Source organism: Oryctolagus cuniculus, chromosome 13 (genome assembly GCF_051225735.1).
Source record: "Oryctolagus cuniculus isolate XC-2025 breed Fujian yellow rabbit chromosome 13, ASM5122573v1, whole genome shotgun sequence".
Lineage (NCBI taxonomy): Eukaryota > Metazoa > Chordata > Mammalia > Lagomorpha > Leporidae > Oryctolagus > Oryctolagus cuniculus.
The window spans coordinates 103,548,046-103,572,345 of record NC_142879.1 but is presented as its reverse complement, the minus strand read 5'-3'; the positions used below and the strand labels follow the sequence as shown (position 1 = coordinate 103,572,345).

General features: G+C 55.0%; 1 long non-coding RNA gene across 1 annotated transcript; it reads left to right on the top strand.

Annotated features, from left to right (window-relative positions):
• The first annotated feature begins 8,810 nt into the window (after positions 1–8,810).
• Positions 8,811–10,291, top strand: LOC138845075 (uncharacterized). Its single transcript, XR_011381801.2, has 2 exons — positions 8,811–9,102; positions 9,495–10,291. It is a non-coding gene; the product is annotated as an uncharacterized LOC138845075 (long non-coding RNA).
• Positions 10,292–24,300: the final 14,009 nt, after the last annotated feature.

Below are 24,300 nucleotides of genomic sequence, written 5' to 3'. Positions count from 1 at the left end.
CAGGCCTGGTACAGTCTGTGCTGAGGAAGGGTTCCATGCTGAGACAGAGAGAACCCCTGGGCCCATGTTGGTTTTTATAACCACCCCTCCCTCAAGAGCCCTAAAGACTAGGCCCACCTCATAAACACTGTAATTAGATGAACTTTCCAGCTCTTCATCCCATTAGTTTGACTGTTGGGTTTAAAGTTCAGCATGCATTTGGGAAACAAATCCTATTGAAACCATAGCACGACAACCAAACACGATGGGGGTGATCACGTGAGACAGGAGACAGAAAAGCCCTCCATGGGGAGGGTCCCCTTGAGAGGGCCTGGAGGGATGCATCTCCCTGAGCAGAGTGTAGATTAGCCCAAGTCAAGGCTCTAACACATGAAAGCCCAGGCCATGAGGAAAGGAAACTGGAAAGGGAATTTGGAGCCATATTTCAGAGCAGGGTAGGTAATGTTTTCTGTAGAGAGACAAATAGTATTTATTAAAGTTTTTTTTTTAATTAGAACACAACCACTCTTCTTTAAAGTAATTAATTCAGAGAGAGAGAGAGTTCGTCCTTCTATCCACTGGTTCACTCCTCAAATGCCCCCAATAGCCAGGGCTGGGCCAGGCCAAAGACAGGAGCCCAGAACTCCATCTGGGTTTCCCAAGAACTTGAGCCATCACCTACTGCCTCCCAAGGTGCACATAAGCAGGAAGCCAGACTGGAAGCTTGGCTGGGACTCGAATGCTGGGGCTCTACTATGGGATGTGGTTAACCACTGTGCCAGACACCCACCCCTCAACTAGTAAGTACTTTAGGCTTTGTAAATCACTGATCTCTGTCATCATGACTCTACTCTGCCACTGTAGCACAAATGCAGCCACAAGCAATATCTAAGTGAATGGGAATGCCCATGTCCCAATAAAACTTTATTTATAAAGACAAAAAGAGGATCAGAACACCGAGCTAAGGCAGCAAATGTTCCATGAGAAACCACTGGAGATCCGTGAGCAGAAGATGGCATCGTAACAACACCCATGCTATGTACTTGGAAAAGGAGTCTGGCCAAAGTGTGTGGCAAGAACTGGAGGACGTGGAATTGAGGGTAGAAGTTACAGTGCTTGAGGTATTAGAGCCGAAACGGGAAAGACAAAGTTAGAGGCTATGACAACTTCCTGGGTGTAGTGAGGAGTGGAGAGAATTAAAGACCCTTCTAGGGGCGCCGGGTACTAGTCCCGGTTGCTCCTCTTCCAGTCCAGCTCTCTGCTGTGGCCCAGGAAGACAGTGGAGGATGGCCCAAGTGCTTGGGCCCTGTACCCGCATGGGAGACCAGGAGGAAGCACCTGGCTCCTGGCTTCGGATTGGCATAGCACCGGCCATAGCGGCCATTAGGGGAGTGAACCAACGGAAGGAAGACCTTTCTCTCAGTCTCTCTCTCACTGTCTATAACTCTCTCTGTCTCTCTCACTGTCTAACTCTGCCTGGCAAAAAAAAAAAAAAAAATCCCTTCTAACTCAGAGCTGGGGGCTTGGGATTCGGGATGAAGGAAATCTTTGAGCAGTATCACGGGGAGGTGGGGAATGAAGTTTCCACCAATGCTCTCTGAACTCGACGCTCAGAAAAATCAGGCCACGCACACAGCCAGGCAGTCCGGGCTCTGGATCTCTGCCGTGGGGAGACGTCACAGCACATACCCAGAGGCCACGAGGGACGCTGGCTAAAAACCAGGCTCCCAGGTAACACTGGAGCCCTGCAAGCAGACAGCACCTGACCCTCTCTGAGTCTGCCCAAGCAGCCGTGAGCCGCTCGAATTCTCAGAGGACAGCCAAGCGGGACAAAGCCAGCCCCGCCAGAGGCAGCTGCGGGCCACACCAAGTGACCATGGAAGCCGCGTGTGTAGGCCAAATTGCTTTCTAATTACATCGCTCTCCAGACAAAATGAAAATGGTGTCTCTGGGAAAGCACGCATGTGGAGTCAGCCTGAGTGTGGAGGAGGTCAGGCCTCGTGGAAATCCGGAGCGAGGAGTCAGGTTGCAAAGTCATCACCTTCCCCTCTGCGGAGGTGGCAGCAAAGCAGGCAGGGACACCGTGGGCCCGCTGGAAAGAAGGGAGCCCACTGAAGGGAGTGGAGGAGCCTGCACGGGATGTGCCATTCTGCCCTGTCTCATCCTTTCTCTCTGCAGCTTCCTAAAATGCCCACCTGGAAAAATCGCGTCAACGTTGTTTTTCTGCCTGTGTCCGATAGCAAGGCCTCCCCCTGCTGCTCCGCACGCTGGGACAATTTAGCTGAAGAGGCGCTGCCGTGGAATCTGCCACGTCGAGGGTTGACAAAGAGGCAGTTTACTCACTAGTAACACATTTCCTTGCTGAGATGTAAACGCTCGCATTTGGCAGATATTGAAAATGCTATTTTGATATTTTATGCACTTTCTTGGGAATCTAATTCAGAAGCAGAGCAATGAGGGAAATATTCCTAACTCAGAAATAGAAATGTAATGCTACCATTTGGGGTTATTTATTTCCCATGCGATCAATCAGGCAATGTTAGGAAATACGTTCAGAGTTGTTTCAAGCATGATTCCAGGCAAGTGAGTAATCTTTTCATATATTATGAGACTTTTTTCCTCCTTTTAAATTTATTTATTTGACAGGCAGAAAGACACAGAGAAAGGGAGAGACATAGGCAGATAAAGAGTAACGTCACATCCAGTGGATAACTCCCCAAATGCCCCAAACAGCTGGGGCTGGACCAGGCCAAAGCCAGAGACTAGAACTCTATCCAGGTCCATCACATGGGTAGCAAGGACCCAACTGCTTGAGCCATCACCTACTGTCTCCCAGGGTGCATACTAGCAGGAAGCTGGAAACAGAAGTGGAGTCAGGACTTGAACCAGGCTCTCTGATATGGGCTTACGATGCCCCAACAGGCACCTTAACTGTTGCACCAAAAGCTCACCCCTGAGATTTTTTTTTGGAAAGATGAAATAGACAAAGAATTAAAAGGCATAAATATGAATATGACTGTCACTGTTTTATAAGAATTTAGTTCTACTGACAAATGCAGCCAGTGGAACCGAACGCTGGACGTCCTATTAATATGCACAATATTTCAAATACACCTGGTGATTCCTGGACGCTGGCAACTCTGGCAACTTTGTCGAGAGCACCTGGTATCTGGTCTCTTCCACCTGGTCCTGAGGAGGAATTCATACCAGGCACCTCCCAGTCATTTCAAGGGGAAAGTCATTTACACTTGTGGGTTCTGCCTCATTTTGGGGGTAAAGTGGTTAAGGCCATTAGGAGAAAAGTTAGATGGGGTCTCTTCCCTTACTATGGTGCCATCAAGGAGAGGAATAAACGCAGGGAAGAGTTGGCAGGGGAGGCAAGAGGTAAAGTGGGGGGAGGGGAAGACGGTCAACTAGGTCTTCCTGCCTTGCTCCCTCTAAGTAGCACCCCTTCCTTGACTGTCGCAGAAGTCCATTTGGCCTTTGGAGGAGCGGATGGGCCGCACTTCCGCTTGCCCTCATCCAGGTAGGGCACCCAAGAATCTCCTGCTCTCAACAATCTCGCCCCAGCCCACCACCAGCTGCCTGGAAAGCTTAGCTTCTAGTGAAAATCTATACGAGTCCCTGGAACCTTGGTGCAAACGTCTCCGTGAGCTTCCTCTCCGCCATCTTGGCCAACGTCTTTGCATCGGGTGGTAGCCTGACAGGTTCGGTTGCCTGTTTAAACACTGCAGGCCGCAAAGTGGCAGCGGGGGGTGTACGAGGAGCATCCCTCCATGCAGATGGTACCCCAACGTTGGCCCCACCGCAACCACACCCTGGGCACACACTGGCGGTAGCAACTGAGGGACGCAAGACAGAACTGGGCTGACTCCTAGGAAAGAGAACTGTACATGCGGGCCTGGCTCATCGGTGCTGACTTTGCTGAGCTACATGGTTGGGCCACCCTTTGTGGGACTTTCAGAAGCAGACGGAAACAGAGATGATTCCAGTCTCCCTCCACGCCAAGGAGCTGTCTGCCCTTCGGGGTCCACAGGTGCCTCTAAATAAACTCGGTGACTTCCTCAGCCTGCTCTCCATTGGCCCCAGCTGAGCCAGCCTGGTGGCCGCAGACAGAGAACGGAAGTGGCCTGCTGAGATGAGACGTCTCCCCTGGGGATGTCCACGCAGCTGGCCCACACACGCAGGAAGTCAGAATGTGCCAAGATCAGCAAAGATCAGACCGTAGCGTCCAGTTTCTGCGTCCTGAGTGGCAGTCTGAGCCCTGGACTCACGTCGAGCCTCTTCGGGCACTGAAGCAAGCTGCACTTTGGTTGGAGAGATGAAGGGACCCGTGAAGCTCACAGCAGAGAGCCTCTGGGTCCTTCTGCCTGCAAGACTGGAGCAGTTCCACGGGGCTAGCACACGGGGAAGGTGCCCCTGCCAGAGCTCCTGTGGGGTCTACCGGCCGCAGCTCTCACCGGCTCGGCCCCAAACACTGTCACGGTCCCCTCATCCTGAGGATTGCTCTCAATGCCAGGTGCAGAGACGCAGTTAGTTAGAAAGAAGGAAACTCACTTGCAGGTTGGCATTTGATAACGTAGTGGCTCTAACTGGACAGGGAGTCCTGAGTCCTCCCCCCACCCTTGTGCAGCTATGGCGGGGGTGGGAGGTGGGCAGGACTCCCATCCAAGCTCTCTGAGCTCCCCAAAAATCAACCGCTCGATTATATTCCTAACCTCAGGCGGCGGCTCGTCCAGAGCACTCTTACGGCATTCACTTGAAGGTTCCTCCCGCCTGTGGAAGGGGAAACATTTGACTGGGGCGGCAGAGTGTGAAAGGAAAACATTCTGCTCAGTTAGGGACTCAGCTGCGCTCGCCGGTGTCTACAGGGGGACTTCAAAGTTCATTTAAGAAGGGCACTCATCGGCATCGTGGCTCAATAGGCTAATCCTCTGCCTGCGGCGCTGGCACTCCGGGTTCTAGTCCTGGTTGGGGCGCCAGATTCTGTCCTGGTTGCTCCTCTTTCAGGCCAGCTCTCTGCTGTGGCCCGGGAGGGCAGTGGAAGATGGCCCAAGTGCTTGGGCCCTGCACCCGCATGGGAGACCAGGAGGAAGCACCTGGCTCCTGGCTTCAAATCGGCACAGCGCCGGCCGTAGCGGCCATTTGGAAAGTGAACCAACGGAAGGAAGACCTTTCTCTCTGTCTCTCTCTCACTGTCTAACTCTGCCTGTCAAAAAAAAAAAAAAAGAAAAAAAAAGAAAAAGAAAAGAAAAGAAAAAAGAAAAAAAAAAAAAAAAAAAAAAAAAGAAGGGCACTCATGGTTAGGTATCAGAGTGCCTGGGCTGGAGTGCCATCTCTGCTCTGGACTCCAGCTTCCTGCGAATGCGTATCCTGAGACGGCAGAGGTCGGCTCAATCCTTGCGTCTCTGCCACCCACAGGGAGGCCCAGATGGAATGCCTGGCTCCTGGAGCAGCCGGGACATTAACTGACGTCCACATGGGATGCCGGTGTCAAAGGCGGCAGCCTTGCCCGCTACACCCCAGTGCCAGCTCCATGCTTACTTTTTGATTTCATTTCCCATGAGCTCCTGAAATACCCTTTATTTTTCCAGAGGGCAGGACGGTGGTCTTCCCTGGCTGGGGGACACTGGTGGGCTGCCCAGGGGTGACTGACAACCACTCTCCACCCACCTGCTTTGCAAACTGACTGCCTTTGCTTCCCACATGCACACCCTGTCCACGCGCGGCGCCCTGCACCATGGCTGTGCGTGCAGCCTCTGCCTCCACATCTCCTCCCAGAGTCGGAGGGGTGGTGATTAGACTTTGCCTTTCGCCACCGATGTTTTCACACTTGCTCTGCCCCTGGAGTTTGGGAGATGCCAATAGTTCCTTGGAGCAACTTCCACGCCCTGCTCCCGGGCCTCGTGCTGTGAAATGGGCCCGGCTATTCTGCAAAATTGGACAGGGCTGTTCTGGAGCGGGGAGATCCAGTTTGCATACTTCAAATTAGAGGCAGGCCCTGGAGTCTGCAGTAGCAGAAGCGTGCGCCACCCAAGCAGCCACGACAGGCCCTCGGGGAGGGAGCCATGGGGAGCTGAGTGGTCCTGACACCTGAGAGAGTTGGGAGGACGTGGAATGGCACTTACCAAAGAAAATGTAAGCATCATTACAAAATGTTTGGAAAACTGAACTTGAGTGTCTTTCTCCTGCAGGTGCACAGGGTTCGAAATGCACACCCTCCACGTCCACACAGGCCCGCTCCGGCCAGCTCCGGGCATTTACAGACAGAGGTGCTAATCAGGTGTCCTGGGGTCCCTGCCCAGCTGCTTCCACAGCTGAATCGCTGGAGCTCACTGCCTCGGCAAGTTCAGCTTTCCCGAATCTCCCAGGCAAGCAGAATAGCCTGGAAAACGGAAACCATGAACCCTGCGAGTTCTCCGAGGAGACTGGACCACATGGAACCTTCCAGAAAGCCGTGATTACTGACCGCACTGCAAGGCAGGCGAGCGGCCCTCGGCAAGCAAGCGCTGCTGAGGCCTCGAATGTTCTGAACTTGACCGAGAACGTCTGGACTAGACTTCTGGGAGTTTGCATCTGGATTGGAAGAAAGAAATATGGGGCGTCCTCTTCCCCTTAGGGGGACAGCACAGAAAGACGGCGACTGTCCCCAGAGCTGCGGGGAGGGCTGAGAAAGGCCAGGCCAGAGCCCCAGCCCCGGCTCCTCAGCGGCACAAGCGTCCCGCTCCTGCAGTGACTTAACTGTTGCAGTCACCGGACAGCCTGGGCGCACACGCTGGCTCCTGGGTCTCCCAGCTGTTGGTGACACGGATTTTCAAGTGAGCGAGTCAAGTTGCATTGTTTTGCTCAAGTGGATGGGGGGTGGGGGTGGGAACGCCTGACTTCCTGCGTCCCTAATTGAAGACATCTGTGCGTGGGGACGCTCAGCGCGCTGCCATCACCTCTGAGCAGGAGAGCTGAGGCCATCTCAGGTTGCCTGACAGGGCGGTCTGCAGGGCAGTTGTACCCAGGCCACCTGATACGTGTGCAACCCGAGAGGAAAGCGCGGCCCGGCCACGGGCGGCCTGGGGGCTTGGCCTGCTTGCCCCTATCGAGTGGCGCTAAAAATGCTTTAGGAGCACAGCTCCCACTTGTCAGAACACCCATCCATCACCAGCAGCCACGTATCCAGGCCTCGAGAACGAGATCGAAGGAGCGCTGAACGTCTGTTTGAAAGAAAAGGGAGAAGGGGTGAGTGGCAGGTGCATGGGCACGGCCAGCGAGCTGCCCGCTGGGAGCGGAGCTTTTTCCAACGACGGAGACCACCCCTTGGGCCTTCTCTCTAGAAATACCATCCAAAGAAGCCAGGCTTTTCGTACAACGATTACCCAGTTTTCCCGGGCGGTTTAAGGTGTGTGGGTAACGCCGGGTGTTCCCAGGTTGATGGGCTGTCCCTGATCCCAGTAGGAGGAGCCAGAGGTTACCAAGCATTGACTCCAAGCCAGGCACTGAGCCCAGGGCTTGGTTCCCCAGGGGGGTCCACATGAGCCCCCCGGGGTAGAGTTTTAGACGCAAAGAAGACGGGTGGAGATTGCACAGCTGGCCGGAAGTCACGCGGCTCGGAGGTGACAAACCAGGGCTTCGCCGCGTCCCATCGCGGCACGGGGCCTCCCACGGACGGTGGCCAGAATCCCACCTCAAGGGCCGCCTTTGTTTTCATTTTTCAAGTTTATTTATTCCCACTTATTTGAAAGGCAGAGCGACTGGGGGCGCGGGCGGGGGCGAGGGCTCTTCCGTCCGCTGCTTCACGCCACCCCAGCCAGGGCTGGACCGGGCCGAAGCCTGTGACGTGGCCCACTCTACCCGACGCCTGCCCCTCGCTGGCCACCCGGCCTCGAATCCAGCAGGCCGTCGTTCCGGGCGGAACCATCTCCCCAGCCACCTGCGCCCCGTTGGCTACCACACAGCCTCGACAGCTCACCTGCCAGCAAGTCTCTTCTCAGCCGAAGCGGGCGGCCTGCTGGAGGCCGGAGTCCTGCGAGCCTGCAAAGGGTGGAGCGAGGCAACTTCGCCACAGAGGCCCCACGCAGCCGCGGCCGGAGCCCACATAATGTGGCAAGCCTCGTCAGACGCCGACGCGGCAGTCATCCCCGGAACGTGCTCCGGGCTCCTCCCATTGGACGCCCCGTGGAAGTCACCTGCTCAGACTCCTCCCATGGGACACCCTGAGAAAGCCACGCCCTCATACTCCTCCCATTGGACGTCCCGTGGAAGCCACGCCCTCAGACTCCTCCCATTGGACGTCCTGTGGAAGCCGCGCCCTCAGACTCCTCCCATTGGACGTCCTGTGGAAGCCGCGCCCTCAGACTCCTCCCATTGGATGTCCCATGGAAGCCACGCCCTCAGACTCCTCCCATTGGACGTCCAGAGAAAGCCGGAGGTCAGCATCCGCCTGCCGCTGGGGGCCTCGAAGCTGCCCCTGGAGACGCAGAGGTGACCCAACTGCTATGTCTTCCTAGGAGGACTTAAATTGCTCTTTCCAGGTTTTTGTTGTTTTCCTGGAACGAGGTCCGAAGACAAAAGAGGAAGTGTTTTCCCGCCCTAGAACACCCTGGGTCTGGCAGGACCTGAGTCCCCTGCACCGGAGACGAGCAGCGTCCGTGGCAGAGGCCTGGGCTCGAGTTCCGGCCTTGCTGCTCACGCACGCCCTGGGGGGCTGCAGATGGTGCATGGGTGGTTGCGCGCTGGATGGGGTTCTTCCGCCTGGCCTGGCCCCAGCTGCTGTAGGCATTTGGAGAGCGCACCAGCAGATGGAAGATCTCTCTCTCTCTCTCTCTCTTTCTTTCTCGCCTGCCTTTCAAAGGAATGAAGTACTTTTTACGGAGAGAAAAGAAAAAGGAGGGGGACTCATGCACTGGCCAGGGCTTGGGCAGCTTGTTTGCAAACCAGCAGTGACAAGTGGGTTTCGTCTGAGCGTTCGCGCCCGAGCCTGGGGCTCCCAGGGCGTCTGCAGAGACAGCCTTGTGCTGCTTGGGTGGCTGTGGACATTCTCAAGACCTTGGGCACCAAGTCCAGAGTGAGTGGCCACCCGGCACAACCACAATTTCAAATCCCAGCTCCCACCAAATGCGAAGACAGCCAAAGGTTGGTGGGGCTGCGTGTGTGTGTGTGTGTCCGTGTGTGAGCACATGCCTGTGTGTGCATGCATGCCTGCGTGTGAGCCTGTCTGCACACATGTGCGTGCACACACTTGCCTTGGGTGAGTGCGTGTCTCTGTGTGTGTGTCAGTGGTCAGCTCTGTTCCCAGTGTCCCTGGGAGGATTTTTGCTGGGAGCCTCCGGCCGTCGGGCAGCGCACAGCCCTGCACCACATCCTGCCTCCCACTTCCTCCTCTCCTTTCCTGGCCGGAGCGGCCCAGATGGGAAGTGTCTCACGACCCTGTGGCTTGGCGGGGAGGAAGCCTGAGCTTGGCTTCCCTGGGGCCTGGTAAGAGTATTTATCCCTGAGTCTGTACTTCTCTGCTTCCCTATTTTTAGACCTTTGCCTCCGATCTTCTAAGGGCACGGATGCAAGTTTCCAGCGGGGCTGCTCCAAGCCAGGGCCGGGGCCCAGGAGCTGCTGGGTGCAGGCGTACCTGGGCAGGGACTGCCCGGCAGTGGTTGCACACAGTTTGCTTTCAAGAACAAACGGAGTAAACAGCTTGGCACAGCCCCCTCCTGCCGCCCGGGAACAAAGTTCTGGGTTTTCCCTTCTACCTTAGGGACCCAGGACGTGTGACCTGGGAATCGGAGCACATGGGAGAGGCAGTGCGGCAGGAATGTCATCGGTCACCAGAATGTGCAGCAGCGGCTGTCACAGAGCTGTGTGCCAGGCCTGGCTGGAGAGCTGCCCCCCACCCTCCCTGGCTGCTCCACTTCAGGGCCCTCTGCCGTGGCTTCTGGAAGACTGCCCTGGCTTACCTGCTCTGCGTCCCACAAGGTCTAGGTCAAGGGGTGGGCATGGTGGCCCGGTGGGTTAAGCTGCCACTTAGACACCTGTATACCCCCCGTATCACCGTGCCTGCTTCAGGTCCCGCCTTCTTCACCTCCAATTCAGCTTCCTGCTAATGTACACCCTGGGAGGCAGCAGGTGATGGCCCAAGTACGTGGGTTCCTGCCTGCCATGCAGGAGAGACCTGGATGGAGTTCCTGGCTCCTGGCTTCGGCCTGACCCAGCCTTGACTGTTGTGGGCATTTGGGGGAGTGAGCCAACAGATGCAAGCGTTCTCTCTCTTGCTCGCTATCTGTTTCGGTTGCTCTTGCACGTAGATGAACATAAATAAATAAGTAGTTAGGAAAAGATCTAGGTCAAGTGCCATCTAGCACTTACCACCTCGTGATGGTTTGTGTGTGGGTGCCAGCCTCCCCAGACCAGGCAAAGTTGAGGGCCGGGGACCCTATCTTCTTCATCTCATGCTGCAGGTGTGTCAGAGTGCACGTGTGTGAGCTTGGGCCGGGCTGTGGTTTGGGGCCTGCCTGTCCCAGGTTCCCACACAGTGTGTGTTCATAAGAAGCCGAGTGAATGCATGCAACAAAGCAGTGTTATCATTGGAGGTCAAGAACCAGTCCATAACCACACCTGGAAAGAATCAAGCCACACTACCTCGTGTTCCTGGTTTTATGCGTGTGTATAAGGCTTGCCTGTTGTAGTCAGCTTTTCCCAACCAACTCTATTTAGTAATCCAAGAGATGTAGGGTCCCTAAACCTGAGCCAGCCGGGCCAGATGTGGCATGTGTGACATTGAAACACGAGGGCAGAACACCTGGAAAACACCTTCTCGGCTGTGGCCCCAGCGTCAGTCCTCGCCGGCAGAATGTCGCGTCTGAAATAATCACACCTGACAATGGACATTTATAAAAAGAGCAAGACTGCACGAGCGGGCAGTGGCCTTTGCACGCGGCAAACCAGCCCCAGTCACGCAGAAATGGCAACTGGCAACGCTCCTGCGGAGGTTTGCACGGCTTGCCAGGGCTGAGTCACGCCCTGGACGTGCCGGGCAGGCCGGGCAGGGCCTGGAAGTTGGAGGAGGCGGCAGGCGAGGGAGCAGCTTGCATTAAAATAGGGCAGGAGAGGCAGGAGCAGGCGGGGCTGTGTCCCACTTGAGGTCACTCAGGCCTTTAGCTGCCCTGTTGTCCCCTGCCGCACACACACCTGTGGGCCCTACACAGAAAGAACTCGGCTCCTTCCGATCAGCCTCTGTGGGCAGCCACCTGGTCATCGTCTCCTTTTGGACTGGACACTTTCCTAAGTGCTGCTTTCTGGCTGCTTGGTCCACTGCGCACTCCCCAGCCTGCAGGAACACGGTGTGCTGGCACCAGGTGCCCAGGCGTCTGCCACCTACGACAGGGGTGCCCTGCATCTCCACTCGACTCAGCACCAAAAGCAGACAGGCCTGGGGTGAAGTGCAGGGCCCACAAGGGAAGGCCAGGCTGAAGACCAGGCTGTGCCTGCCTGGGCTGGCATGTCAAGAGGGGGCTGGAACAGACCCTCTGGAGTGGACAGGTCGTCTCGGGCATGAGCCCAGTGTCGCTGCTGTCCCCGGACAGGCACCACCAGACCTCTCTTGTGTTAGCCACTCATAGCCACGGTGCCACACACAGAGAAGCCCAGTTCTAGAGAGTTCTGGGAAGACCCCTGCGACCCAAGGACATAATCAGAATGGCTTCTGGAGTTTGTTCAAGATCCACATGCTAGCAGCTCACTCTGGACCCACGGAATCAGAATCTCAGCGTCTGGGTGGGCCAGGCAGTGGTTTGGGAAGGGTGACCCACTGCAGCCCACCCCAGGGTGCGCACCATCACAGCTGTGTGACCTAGAGGCCACAGAATAGGTCTTGTACATGTCTTGTTCCTCTTACTCAACACACTTCCTCATACGTCGGGGCCTAAAGTAATTGCCTACTGAAAGAATGAGAGAGAGAGAGGAGGAGGGAGGGAGGGAAGAACCAATCAGCAAATTCAACACATTCAGGGAAAGAGCAGATTTTCCCATAAGGGAATTCCCCGCTAGGTGTCAGCAGGTCTTCCGGTTCCGGTCCGCACACCAGCTGTCGATGGCATCACCCGTGTGTATTTTAAGGACCGGCGTGGCTCAGCAACACCACCCCTTGCAGAATTAGCAAGAATCCGCATGAACACCGCGGATGAGAGGGTGAATGAAAGAGGGCACTCCCGCCTAACGCGCAATTAATTACATCATCCGGGCCTCCTCCGCTGTGGCTCTGCAGACATAATTACATGTCCAAAGCCCAAAATGGAATCCCACAAGTGTCTGACAAGTCGGACATAAAGATGATGGAGCGGTTTGCCCATAAGCTGGACCGCAGGCCGAGCTCGCTGAGTCACGATTCCAGATCGCGGTGGGATTTCTCGTGAGCCTCCATGCTTCCACACCGAGCCTCTGGGATGCAAGCTGGCTGCTCTCTTCCCCACATACAGAAAAGCCATGCAAATGAGCATGCCCCCTGCCCCCGCCCCCAGCCTACAAGCCAATCAGGTCCAAGTGTCAAAGGGCAAAAGAAGAGGAAAACTGGACTGGAAGCAGCGATGCTTACTTCTGGTTTCTCCAGCTCACTGCTTTGTCTTGCTTCTTTTGTGGCTAGAAAACTTGCAGATACAGCAACGGTCGGTGGGAGATCTTTCCAAATACTTAAGCAATGAGGCAAAACAACAACAAAAAAGAACAAAAAAAGGTGCGCATTGGGAGCTGCATCAAAGGGCAAAGGGTGCAGGGAGGCCCATGGTGGTGTCAGAGCTAAAGTGGGCTCCGTTCCAGCCCCTTAGTCCTGAGCTCCTATGCCTGGTTAGCACCTGCCGCTGTCGGGCACTTGGTTCATCTGTTTGTAGCATTCACCTGTCTACCTCGTTGCAATGTAGGTTCCTTGAAGCCAGGATTCATACCTGTGGAGTGACCATTCAGTGCAGTGGTTAAGATGCCACTTTGGGAAGCCTGCATCCCAGACCTGAGCCCTTGGGTTCAAGTTCCAGCTCTGCTTCCGATTCCCGCTTCCTGCCAATGCACACCCTGAGAGGCAGCAGGGGATGGTTAAAGTACTTGGGCCCCTTGGCTGGCGCGGCAGCTCACTAGGCTAATCCTCCACCTTGTGGTGCCGCCACACCGGGTTCTAGTCCCAGTCAGGGCACCAGATTCTGTCCCGGTTGCCCCTCTTCCAGGCCAGCTCTCTGCTGTGGCCAGGAAGTGCAGTGGAGGATGGCCCAAGTGCTTGGGCCCTGCACCCCATGGGAGACCAGGAAAAGCATCTGGCTCCTGGCTCCTGCCATCGGATCAGCGCGATGTGCGGGTTGCAGCGCAGCGGCCATTGGAGGGTGAACCAACAGCAAAAAGGAAGACCTTTCTCTCTGTCTCTCTCTCTCTCACTATCCACTCTGCCTGTTAAGAAAAAAAAAAAAAAAGTACTTGGGCCCCTGCCACCCACATGAGAGCCCCGGATGGAGTTCCTGGCTCCTGGCTTTGGCCTGCACCAGGCCTGACTCTTGCAGGCATTTGGAGAGTGAACCAGCGGATGGGAGACCTTGTCTCTCACAGAGTTGTGTCTGTCCTGCCCACCTCTGATTCCTCGTATGTGGCACACATGCGATCAGTACTCAGTAAACCAGTGAATGGGCACTGAACAGTGAGCTTGAGGCAGCCTCGGTGTGAACAGGGCAGGCAACGCACCTGTGGATGCCCTGCGGCCGGTGAAGTGCAACCACCTGCCCTTCACGGAGCTCCTGCCGAGCCCATGCTCTCGCCACCGCCTCTGCTGTACCCGACCAGCCCGGAGCAGGCTCAGCTTGGCTTGAGCCACACGGTAGTCGAAGGACACAGGCAAACCCGAGCAGGAAAAACAGGGTCTGGGTCCAAAGAGAGAAGGTGGTTAAGGGGGAGGGCAGGTGTGCAGACTCGGGCTGGAGCTAAGGCAACGTGGACGGCAGGGCCAGGGTGGGCAAAAGGCCATGGTTACAGAGACGCGAGCTTGAGGCCCTGTTTCACAGAGAGCGCACTCAAGTCTTCTGCAGGGGCAGCACCTGGTAGTTGTGCAAAACAGGAACACGTAGTTGTTAATGTGCCCTGCACGAAGTGTCTGCCTTCCAGGAGCCCTGGATCTGTGCCAGGGCCTGCAGAGGGTAAGGCCGAGGTCAGGCAGCCAGGATTTGGAGGTTGGAGGGGATTACCGCCAGAGAACCAGGAACGCCCACCTCCTCTGTCAATCAGGCCTCTTCTCACAGGGTTTGACAGTGCAGATCAGGACACGGGAATGCGTAAGGCATTCTCAGGGAATAACAGCTCATGGCAACACTGCTTCGCTGTGTCCCAGATGCCCCCAAAGGATGCTCAGAAGGGAGACCTCCAGGGCGGACATCCCACTGCAGGTGTCATCACCCAGTGCGGTCACCTGGTGACCCCTGAGTCTTCCTTGGAGAGAGGTGACTCAGAAGGATGGAGCAAAGCAAGGACTCCAGTGAACAGGACCAAAGCATGAAGCTTCGAGGGGTAGTGAGAACAAATACATCACCGCCATCACTCACAGAGAGCAGTTCAGTGCACCGTTTGCTCCTTTTAACAACTGTCGGCAGTAGCTGTTCTTACTCTTGTTAGTAGATTGGTTACGGGATTCACCCAAGACCACAAACCTAGCGAGTGACAGAGACAGCACCCAGCATGCAGGGGGCGAGCCCACCGGCCTTCCAAGGATGGCCAGCTGGACACCAGGGCAGTGCCTGGCTCTGCCTGCACCCCAGCCGTGCCTTCTCCTTGGCAGCACCTGTCCCTCTGCACAGCTGCCTTCGGGACACTCTCTCTTCTCTGCTGACTCCCACTAACTGGACCGTCTTCCCAATCTACAATTGCACATAACTTAAACCTTTGCAGGGCAGGCACTGAGGCATAGCAGGATACGCCTCTGCTTGAGACGCCTGCGTCCTGTATCAGCATGCCTACAAGTCCCGGCTTCTCCACTTCCCGTCCAGCTTCCTGCTAATTTTCCTGGGAGGCAGCAGGTGATGGCTCAAGTGCTTGGGTCCCTGCGTAGAGCTCCTAGCTCCTGGCTTCAGCCCAGCCCCGCCTGGTTTGTGTAGGCATTTGGCGAGTAAGTTTCCAGTCATCAATTGCACACACAGTGGTTAGTCACTGTCTGAGATTTATGGTGACAGTCAGCATATAAATACATTGTTAGCTTACTGTAAATAGAAGAGCAGGGTCTACATGCCAGAAGAGAGAGAGCAGTGAAATACACTTTAAGAGTTTGGTTGCTTGTTATAATAATACACAGATGGCATTTCAAGTAAGAGAGAAAACATGGGTCACACTTTAAATGAGAAAGTAACTGATTAGCTAGAAAGAAAATTTAATTGGATCTTTACCTGACTCCTTACTATTAATATATAGATGCTTCAAACAGAGTTATAAATGTATCAAATAAAAACATAGATGAATATTATTGAAGTGATGAGATGTTTTCTCATTCCAAGATTATATTGATATTGCCTGTGATTTTATATATGTATATATTTTAAAACTTAACACAGCTTCAATTTCATATGTTTAATATATAATTAAGGTTTCTACCTTTTTAAAGATTTTTAAAATTTATTTGAGAGGTAGAGTTACAGACAGAGAGAGGGAGACACACAGAGAGATGTCTTCCATCTGCTGGTTCACTCTCAAATGGCCACAATGACCAGAGATGGGCTGATCTGAAGCCAGGAGTCAGGAGCTTCTTCCGGGTCTCCCACGTGGGTGCATGGGCCCAAGGACTTGGGCCATCTTCTACTGCTTTCCCAGGCCATAGCAGAGAGCTGGATCGGAAGTGGGGCAGCCAGGACTCAAACCAGTGCTGTGTTTCCACCATTCTGAGTGTGCAGTTTGTAGCGCTGAGCCACCCCATTGTGCAGCCACCATACCGTCCATCTCCAGAAGTTTTCAAATCTCCCCAAACTGATGCTTTACTCCCATTAAACACTAACTCCACCCCTGAGACCTGGAAACCAGCATTGTGTTTTCTCTTTCTGTGATTTTGATAACTCAAAAGATGTATTCTAAGGAAAAAACATAACAAGGGCAAAATACATATGCACAAGAGGTGCAATTATTCATCAAACACATCATGTAGGTTCCCCTCTATGGCAGCCGGTAAGCAAGAGGAGGAGGGTACTTGTCCTATGCCCAAGTCACCACCTAGAAAAAGAAAACAGACGATAAACAAGTGAATAAGCATGAGGAATCAGGTTGGGACGCGTGTTAGGAAGAAAAGCAACAAAGGATGTGACAGTGACACCACAGGCTGCTCTAGACTGGGCGGTAAGGAAGAGGTCTCTCCAGCGCTGTTTATAATTTTCAGACAAATCAGGAAAACATAAATGTGTAAGTGGCGCCCCATCCACCTGGCTGGACGTGAGCACGGGACAGTTCGTCACGCAGGGCGAGCGCCGTTCTCAGCACTTGCTCCATCACTCTACGGTGTTTCTGCGGCGCATTTTCCAGGAGAGAAAGGCTCTCCAACGTTTGGGGGCAGAGAGTAATGCAGCAGGGGTCCACGCCGGTGTGGCTTGACTCTGAGAAGGCACGTGGGGACGACAGTTTCCAGTGTTTGATGCTCCACCCACCCCCACCTGTAAAAGAGCAGCCACAAAGGGCGATGAAGAGGCTGAGCTGAGGCTTCTTTTTGTGGTTTTACTTTTGTTCTGGCAAACCTAGCAACACTGGGAGAGAAAGAGAGAGAGAGCATGGGAAACGTATTCTTGACTAACTGACATCTTGGAGAACAGGCGGAGGGAAGGGGCGAAGGCTTTGCCTTTGATGGAGCTGGAACACACGGGACCATTTCAATGGCATCAAGGGCCTGGCTAGCCTTCGCCCACGCAGGACATTCCAGGGTAGTGTAACACCGTGCCGTTAAGTATGCCGCTGGAATAAAAGCATGTTCCGGATGACTTCTGGCTTTAACTTGGAGTTTCTGTCTCCTTGGCTTCCAAAAAGAACTCACCCCCGCCCCTGAAGTTCTTAACTTGTGTTTCAACAGCCCTTGTAGCTGTATAACTGTGATACAAACAACCTGGCCATGAAGAAAAGCTGCATGACATGGAATATTCTGGAAAAAAATTCTGGACCCTGGGTTTCTGCTCTGGAGTGGGACGGTAGAGGCTTTGGGTAGCATCAAGCAGGAGTTCCAGGCTGCGACCTCATTGCCCCCCTCATCAGCCTGTGACCTTGGTGAGTCCTTGACCTCTGGGTCTGTAGAAAGGGACCTCAGCCGTACCTGCCCGGAGGGCTCTTGTGAGCATAACCCACGAGACCACGAAAGGTCGGCCCGGAGAAGGACCCTCCCTTTCTTTCCCAGACCTGAATAACCGAGTCTGGCTCTACCAACCCAGAACAGGAAAGGACAGAAACAAAAAAGCAAAAGTTAGTTTTGCCTGGATGACCTGCACACGGGCTCACCGTCCTTTGGTTTGCAGCCACGTGCTGCTTCCAAGTTCCTGAGAGGCAACGCCATGAGAACTCGGATCTGTTCTGCAGGACTCCGTAAACTGAGATGGAGTCGAGTTTTATAAGCAGAAAACTCTGATTACAAAACAAGATGGTCAAGGAGCGATGCTATCTTCCCAGCCAGGGAGGAGTTGCTCACCAGAGGGAGTTTGATGGCAAAACCTCTGTCCACTCCCCGGGAGCCAGGCCAGGAACCCTGTGCTAGAGCAGGGGTGGACAGGATCAGCATGACCGCTTGGTTCTTCTTATAAAAGTACTCATGTATTTGGAAAGGCAGAGTTACAGACAGAGACAGAGTTCTTCCATCTGCTGGTTCACTCCCACAACTGCCAGTGCTGGGCCAGGCCAAAGCCAGGAGCCAGGAGCTTCCTCCAGGTCTCCCATGTGGGTGGCAGGGGCTCAAGCACTTGAGCCATTTTCTGCTGCTTTTGCCATTAGCAGGGAGCCGGATCGGAAGTGGAGCAGCCGGGACAGAAACCGGCGCCCATATGGGATGCTGCATGGCAGGTGGAGGCTTCACCGGCTACCCTACAATACTGGTCCTTCTTCTTTTTAAAAAATCTAACAGTGAGGCATAGGGATAGAGAGACAGGGAGGGAGGGAAAGGGAGATGGAAGGAAGAGGAGGGAGAGAGACAGAAAGAGAGACAAAGAGAGATCAGTCCCATGCCCTGGCTCACCGCTGACATACACGGATAATAGCCAGGGCTGTGCCAAGCCACAGCCAGAATCCATGACTGGGGGCCCCAATCCAGCCCCCCCCCCATGTGCTGGGCAGAAACAGCTGGCTGAGCCACCACCTGCTGCCTCCCAGGGTCACCGAGCAGGAAGCTGGCATGGATCAGGAGCAGAGCCAGGGCTCAAACCCAAGTACTCCGATAAAACAGGATGTAGGAGTCCCTAACGAGGTCTTATCTGTTGGTGCGGAAGCTACCCAGGTCCTGTTGGGTTCTTTTCCAAGCTGAGGAAGTGGCAATTCAGGCGGCTACAGCCATGGAGAGGTGTCGCCTGCACACACACACACACACACACACACACAGGCTGTGCTCATGTGGGAACGTCAACCTGCCAGCACAACAGAACTAAAAAAGGGGCCTTTAGTGGCTACGGATGAGAACACTGAGAACACGCATACTTTGGTGTATCCTCTTTTATTATGGAATTGTATTGGCTCCCTGTAGACACGGCAGTCTGAGCTCAGGCATAAAGTTACATTTTAATTTTTCCCTTTCTCCCGGGTGATTTTAGCATTGAACCTGACCCTCTGACCGGCCCATCTTAGTGGTTTTTTTTTTTTGGGGGGGGGAGATAGTTGTTGGCTTTTTTCCCCCTCCAACTCACCTGCAAACCTCTGCTGGCTGTTTATCCTAGACTCTTAGTCCACTGCTGTTCACAGCTGGGAGCATAAACAGGAAGCTGGTGTTTAGGTGGGAGTTCCCAGGAATTTTATACCACTGACCACACAGGCCAAGAGAGAAAGGAAGTAGGAAAAACTCAGTAAATACCTGGGTGACTAAGGACTGTGGAGCTCAGCTGGCTTTTCTGAACATGGAAAGGGGAGGTCTCTTCCAGGGGAAAATGCAAGAGCCCCGCACGCGGCCGGCTGGGTTTCCTGGCGCGTTCCTGGCGATCCCACCCACCCCATAACCCTCCCAGGGAAGTGCCCGCATCTGCATGCGTGGTGCGCACGTCCAGGCTGGCGATCGTCAAGGCCCGGGCCGCCCTGCTCTTTGCTCGCAGGCGCCTAAGAGGATTGGGAATTCAGAGGGCACATGGGCACCGCCTCGTCTGGTCCCCGGGGACCGCTGCCCGCGCCGCATTGTGCGCGGGGCCGGCCTTTCTTAGCAGCCCCTCGCGCTCCCTCCTGGCCGCCGCCTCGCCTCCTCCTCCTCCTCCTCCCCCACCGCCACGCAGGCTGCGTCCTCCCCAGCGGCCCCGCTCCCTTTCCAACTCCGAGGCGCGCGCAGGGCTCGAGGCTGGCCATCTGCACCGGTGAGATTGACAGCCGGCGCGCAAGGTCATCGCCTCCACCCTTTCTGCCCGAACAGCAGGCCACCCAGGCCTCGCCAGCAACAGGGACATCTGCTCCCCTGCATTCCCAGCGCCGCTTCTCATTTCAACAGAGCCCCCTCGCTGCGCGCCCCGCGCGGGCTCTGGGGGCGGCGGCGCGGGGAGGGGCCGCGCAGAACCCCCCAGCAACGGAGAGGCGCGCAGCTGAGGCCCCGGGCTGGCGGGGGCGGGGGGAGGCGTCACGTGGCCCGGTGACGTCACGCCGGGAGGGGCGGGCGGGCGGGGTGGGCGCGGCGGCCCTGGCGCCCGGGGCGCAAGGCTGTGTCCGCGTCTGCCCTGGCCCGCGCGGCGCTGGCCGGGGAGGCCGCGCCTGGGGGAGCTGGGGCTGGGTCCCCCGGCGTCTGGACAGGTGGATTTGGGGCTTCAGGCTCGAGAGAGCAGGTGATTAATAGGCAGCCAGAACCAGGCACCCAGCTCTGAGCTGCCTGGTCCCTGGCCTGGTAGATTTTTTTTTTTTTAAAGACAGCTTTGCAGAGCCCGCCTGGACTCTTGATGTGGGCGCCCTCACGTCCTCGCCCTGCCTTTTCTTGCTTGGCATTCGGGTCTGTGGCTGAGCGAGTTGCCCCGCGGCTGGGCTCTCACCCCTAGATCCTGAACCGGCACACACACAGGCTGCTCAGGCTCGCGTCCGTGGCATGAACACCAAGGCTGGCATAAGTGACAGCAGGGACGTGAGGGCCGAGCGCTGGGTCCCGCGGTCCCCTCTTCTCCCCCACGCAGAGGGCCCGCTGTGTGCGTGGTGTCAGACAATGGACCTGCGCGAAGCAGGGAGGAGACCCCAGGCCACAGGGTCCTCCTGACTGCGTGCCGGCTGTGGCGCCCGAGGGCGCCTGGTGACAGATAACAAAAATCCATGTCCAGAGGTTGGAAACGCTTACATCTGAGGTGTCTTCAAAATGATCCGCGGGAAAAAAAATACTTATTAAGCAAAAAAAAAAAAAACTATGCATGGATTTCAAAACTTTTTTTGCTCCCAAAGAAACTTAATTCCACGTGCCCAGGAACGGTTTGAAGTGCGACAGGTAACAACAGGAGGGTCCTGAACCCAGCCTCTGGGGACCAGGAGGGTTGTGGCAGTGAGCAGAGCCTGCCTTACCCACCCGGGTCCCTCTGTACCCCCTACCCCCTCAGCCAGCCTTCTGCGAGGAGTCACTGCCCGGGTACTCACTTCCACAAGACAAGGTTTTCCTGTAAAGAATCCCATGGCTCTTTGTGATCAATGCAGGTGCAACTTCTAGAGCCAAAATTCCCAAACCGGCCTCCTGGGGTGCCGGTCAGGGGTGGACTGTATGCACCGGACAGCGGGCCTGGGCCGTGGGGTTCCTACCGGTGAGTTGAACTGCTGGATGATCCAGACTTCTCTTCCCCTACTGAGCAACCCATCCAACTCCTCTTCTGACGGGGATGCTTCCCACCCGCGGGGACAGCCTGGCACCAAGTGGCCCTGGTTTGGGATGGGGCTACTTTGTGGTATCCTGCAGCGCGGCGATTTAGAAACTGCAGTCTGTGGAGTGAGTGTGAGGTGGGTGCCCCTTTAAAACAAACAAACAAACAAATAAATAAATAAAAGACACCCAAACTAGTGTCTTAACTGCAGGCTTCAGTCTCAGCACAGAGTGTGACCAGGGAGCTGCTCCCAAGGCTTTGCGCTGGAGGACAGGGATAAAGGTATATGGAAACCCCACAGCACTGGTTCCCCCCAGCTCCTCCCAGGCTGCAGGAGGTAGAAGGAGCCCGCAGGAGAGAGAGGGGAGCGAGAAGAATTTGCCAGAACGCACGGTGGCTCCCTGCCTCTGGTGTCTTTGCTGTGCTGTGTGACAGATTTGTTCTTGTGTTTGGACAATCAGGAGAAACTGGAAGGTGTAGATTAGAGACCCTGGGGAGGGAAGCGACATTCCGAGACCCCCGTGGGTGAGAGTAGCAAGCTCTGTGCCTACCTAAGGTAGAGTTTCTTTTAAGGTTAGAGACGGGATGAAGTCAGTAGTGATAGCTCCTAATAAACTAGGGCATTAATAGCAATATACTGTAATAAAAGCTATTTAAAATGCAGGGGTCGCTTATTTCTAGAATTTTCCATTACATATTTTTGGAGCAGACCATGGGCAGCTGAAACCTCAGAAAACAAAGCCAAATGCCAAGAGGGGACTCCCAGCTACTTCACGGCTGCCCGATTTCCAACGCGTCTCTTCAACATTTCTGATTTTTTGTTTTTTGTTCTTTTTTAAATTTCACTTTTATTTCATTGGAAAGCAGAGTTGAAAAGAGGGAGAGAAAGGGAGATACCCTCCCTCCCCTGGTTCACTCCTCAACCGGCTGCAACAGCCAGGCTGGGCCAGGCCAAAGCCAGGACCCTGGAACTCCCTCCAGGTCTCCCACGTGGGTGCAGGGGCCCAAGCACTTCTACTGCTTTCCTAGGCGATTAGCAGGGAGCTGGATCAAAAGTGGAGCAGCTGAGATGTGAACCCATGCCCATGTGGGATGCTGGCATCGCCAGAGAGCAGCTTAACCCACTGTGCCACAGTGCCAGCCCCAACATAGCAGCTTAACCCACTGGGCCACAATGCCAGCCCCAACATAGCAGCTTAACCCACTACACCACAATGCCAGCCCCAACATAGCAGCTTAACCCACTGTGCCACAATGCCAGCCCCAATATAGCCGCTTAACCCACTGTGCCACAGTGCCAGCCCCAACATAGCAGCTTAACCCACTGGGCCACAATGCCAGCCCCAACATAGCAGCTTAACCCACTACACCACAATGCCAGCCCCAACATTTTTGTGTGAAGATAATACACACTTTTAGAAAAAGTAATTCTCTACTTATTTGAAAAGGGGAGAGAAAGAGAGAATGAGACAAACAAATAGCCATCTTCCATCTGCTCACTGGTTCCATCCCCAAATGTCCTCGATAACCAGGGCTGGGCCAGGCCAAAGCCAGGAGCCAGGAGCTCCATCTTCATTTCCAGGGTGGTTGCCAGGGACCCAAGTATGTAAGCCACCACCTGCTGCCTCCCAGGGTCTGCATTAGCAGGAAGCTGGATCAGAAGCAGAGCTGGGCCTCAGATTCCAGGAACTCCCCTGCGGGAAGTGGGACAGATGCTTGGTGCGAGTATTCTGACGTTTCTGCTCGTGGATCAACCCCTTGCTAAACCTCAGAAGAGGCTAAGATGCCTTGGAAGCAGCAGTTTTAGACCTTAAGTGTGCTTCAGGCACCCAGTGGGTCCCCACCTAGCAGTGACACGGGCTCTAGGCAGCTTCCTGCAGGAGCGGTGTGCTGGGGCTTCCAGGGGCTTCCTGGGGCATGCGGGGCATCTCAAGGGACCCACATACGGCAAAGCTCAAAGGTGCAGGGGAGTTGGAGACAGACCTGGAGCCCAAGTACAAATGCATAAATTCTTCCCTTTCTCCCCCGCGACAGATCATCCTGCAACATCTTTTACACAAGGACTCCAGCGGCCCGGAAAGAGCGGGAGTCACTGGCCAAGCGCTGCGGCCAGCCCCATAACTCAGCCTCGTATTGGTTTTCCATCCATCTGTGCTACATCCCCCTGGTCTCGGACTCCTACTTGTTGGCTCACACTTCCTAATAAATATTTGCACTCGAGCCTTTGTCCCAGGACCTGCCGTCTTGGGGCTGGGAGTCAGGGGACCACAGATGAAGCCCAGGGCTTTGGATTTCTTTTAGTTTTTAAGCTCTTGTTGCACCTCTGTCTCTCTCCATCAGGTTTCCAAATGCAAGCGAGCTCAGCCCCCTTTGCTAGGCGCATCTCCATGTGAGTGTGGGGAGCAACTCGGACTAGACTAAGTTACTGGAATTAAGACTTATTCTATGCATCTGCTCTCCCACAATATGGCGCTGGGAGAGGAGGAAACAGCTTCTATACAGCTGCCTCCAGTTCAACCAATAAACTGTAGGACCTGCTCCTGATTGGAGGAGAGCAGCGTACTCGGCGTGTGGGTAGCAGAGTTGGGATTGGTGGAAGAGGACTATAAAGGAGGAGAGAGACACCATGCACCAGGAACATCTAACAGGAACACCTGAGGAACATCTGAGCAGCCCCCAAGAGAGCCGGCCGGCGGTATGCCGCTCCCCCGCGGAAGTGGGGAAAGTGGCAGGGGGAACCGCCCTTCCACGGAGGTGGAAGGGTCGGTAGCCAACCCGGGAAGAACCAGTAGCAAACCCGGGGAGGGCCGAGCAGACGAAAGAACAGCGCAGGGTCCTGTGTCGTTCCTCCACGAAGAGGGGGAGCGACATAATGGTGCCGTGACTCGGATATGAAGCCTAGGCAGGGTTTAGTGTCGTTCCTCCACGAAGAGGGGGAGCGACATAATGGTGTCGTGACTCGGATATGAAGCCTAGGCAGGGTTTAGTGTCGTTCCTCCGTGAAGAGGGGGAGCGACAGTGAGGTTACCCGTGGTCTCTGGGGTTACCCAACCTCTTGCTTTGCCTGGGGTGAGTCTTAGTGACATACGAGATGTGGCTTCAGCCACAGTGGGACCCGGAGGTGTGGGGTGTAGTTCAGGGCTGGCCACTGGATGGGAACTTTGGCCCTGGGTTTTTGTTTACTGACTTGAACCTACTGATGTTTTATTTTGCCAAGCCATATTTTTAAGTTCCTCTGTTTTTGTTTTTGTTTTGTTTTGTTTTACAGGCAGAGTTAGACAGTGAGAGAGAGACAGAGAGAAAGGTCTTCCTTTTCTGTTGGTTCACCCTCCAATGGCCGCTATGGCCAGCTGCACTGATC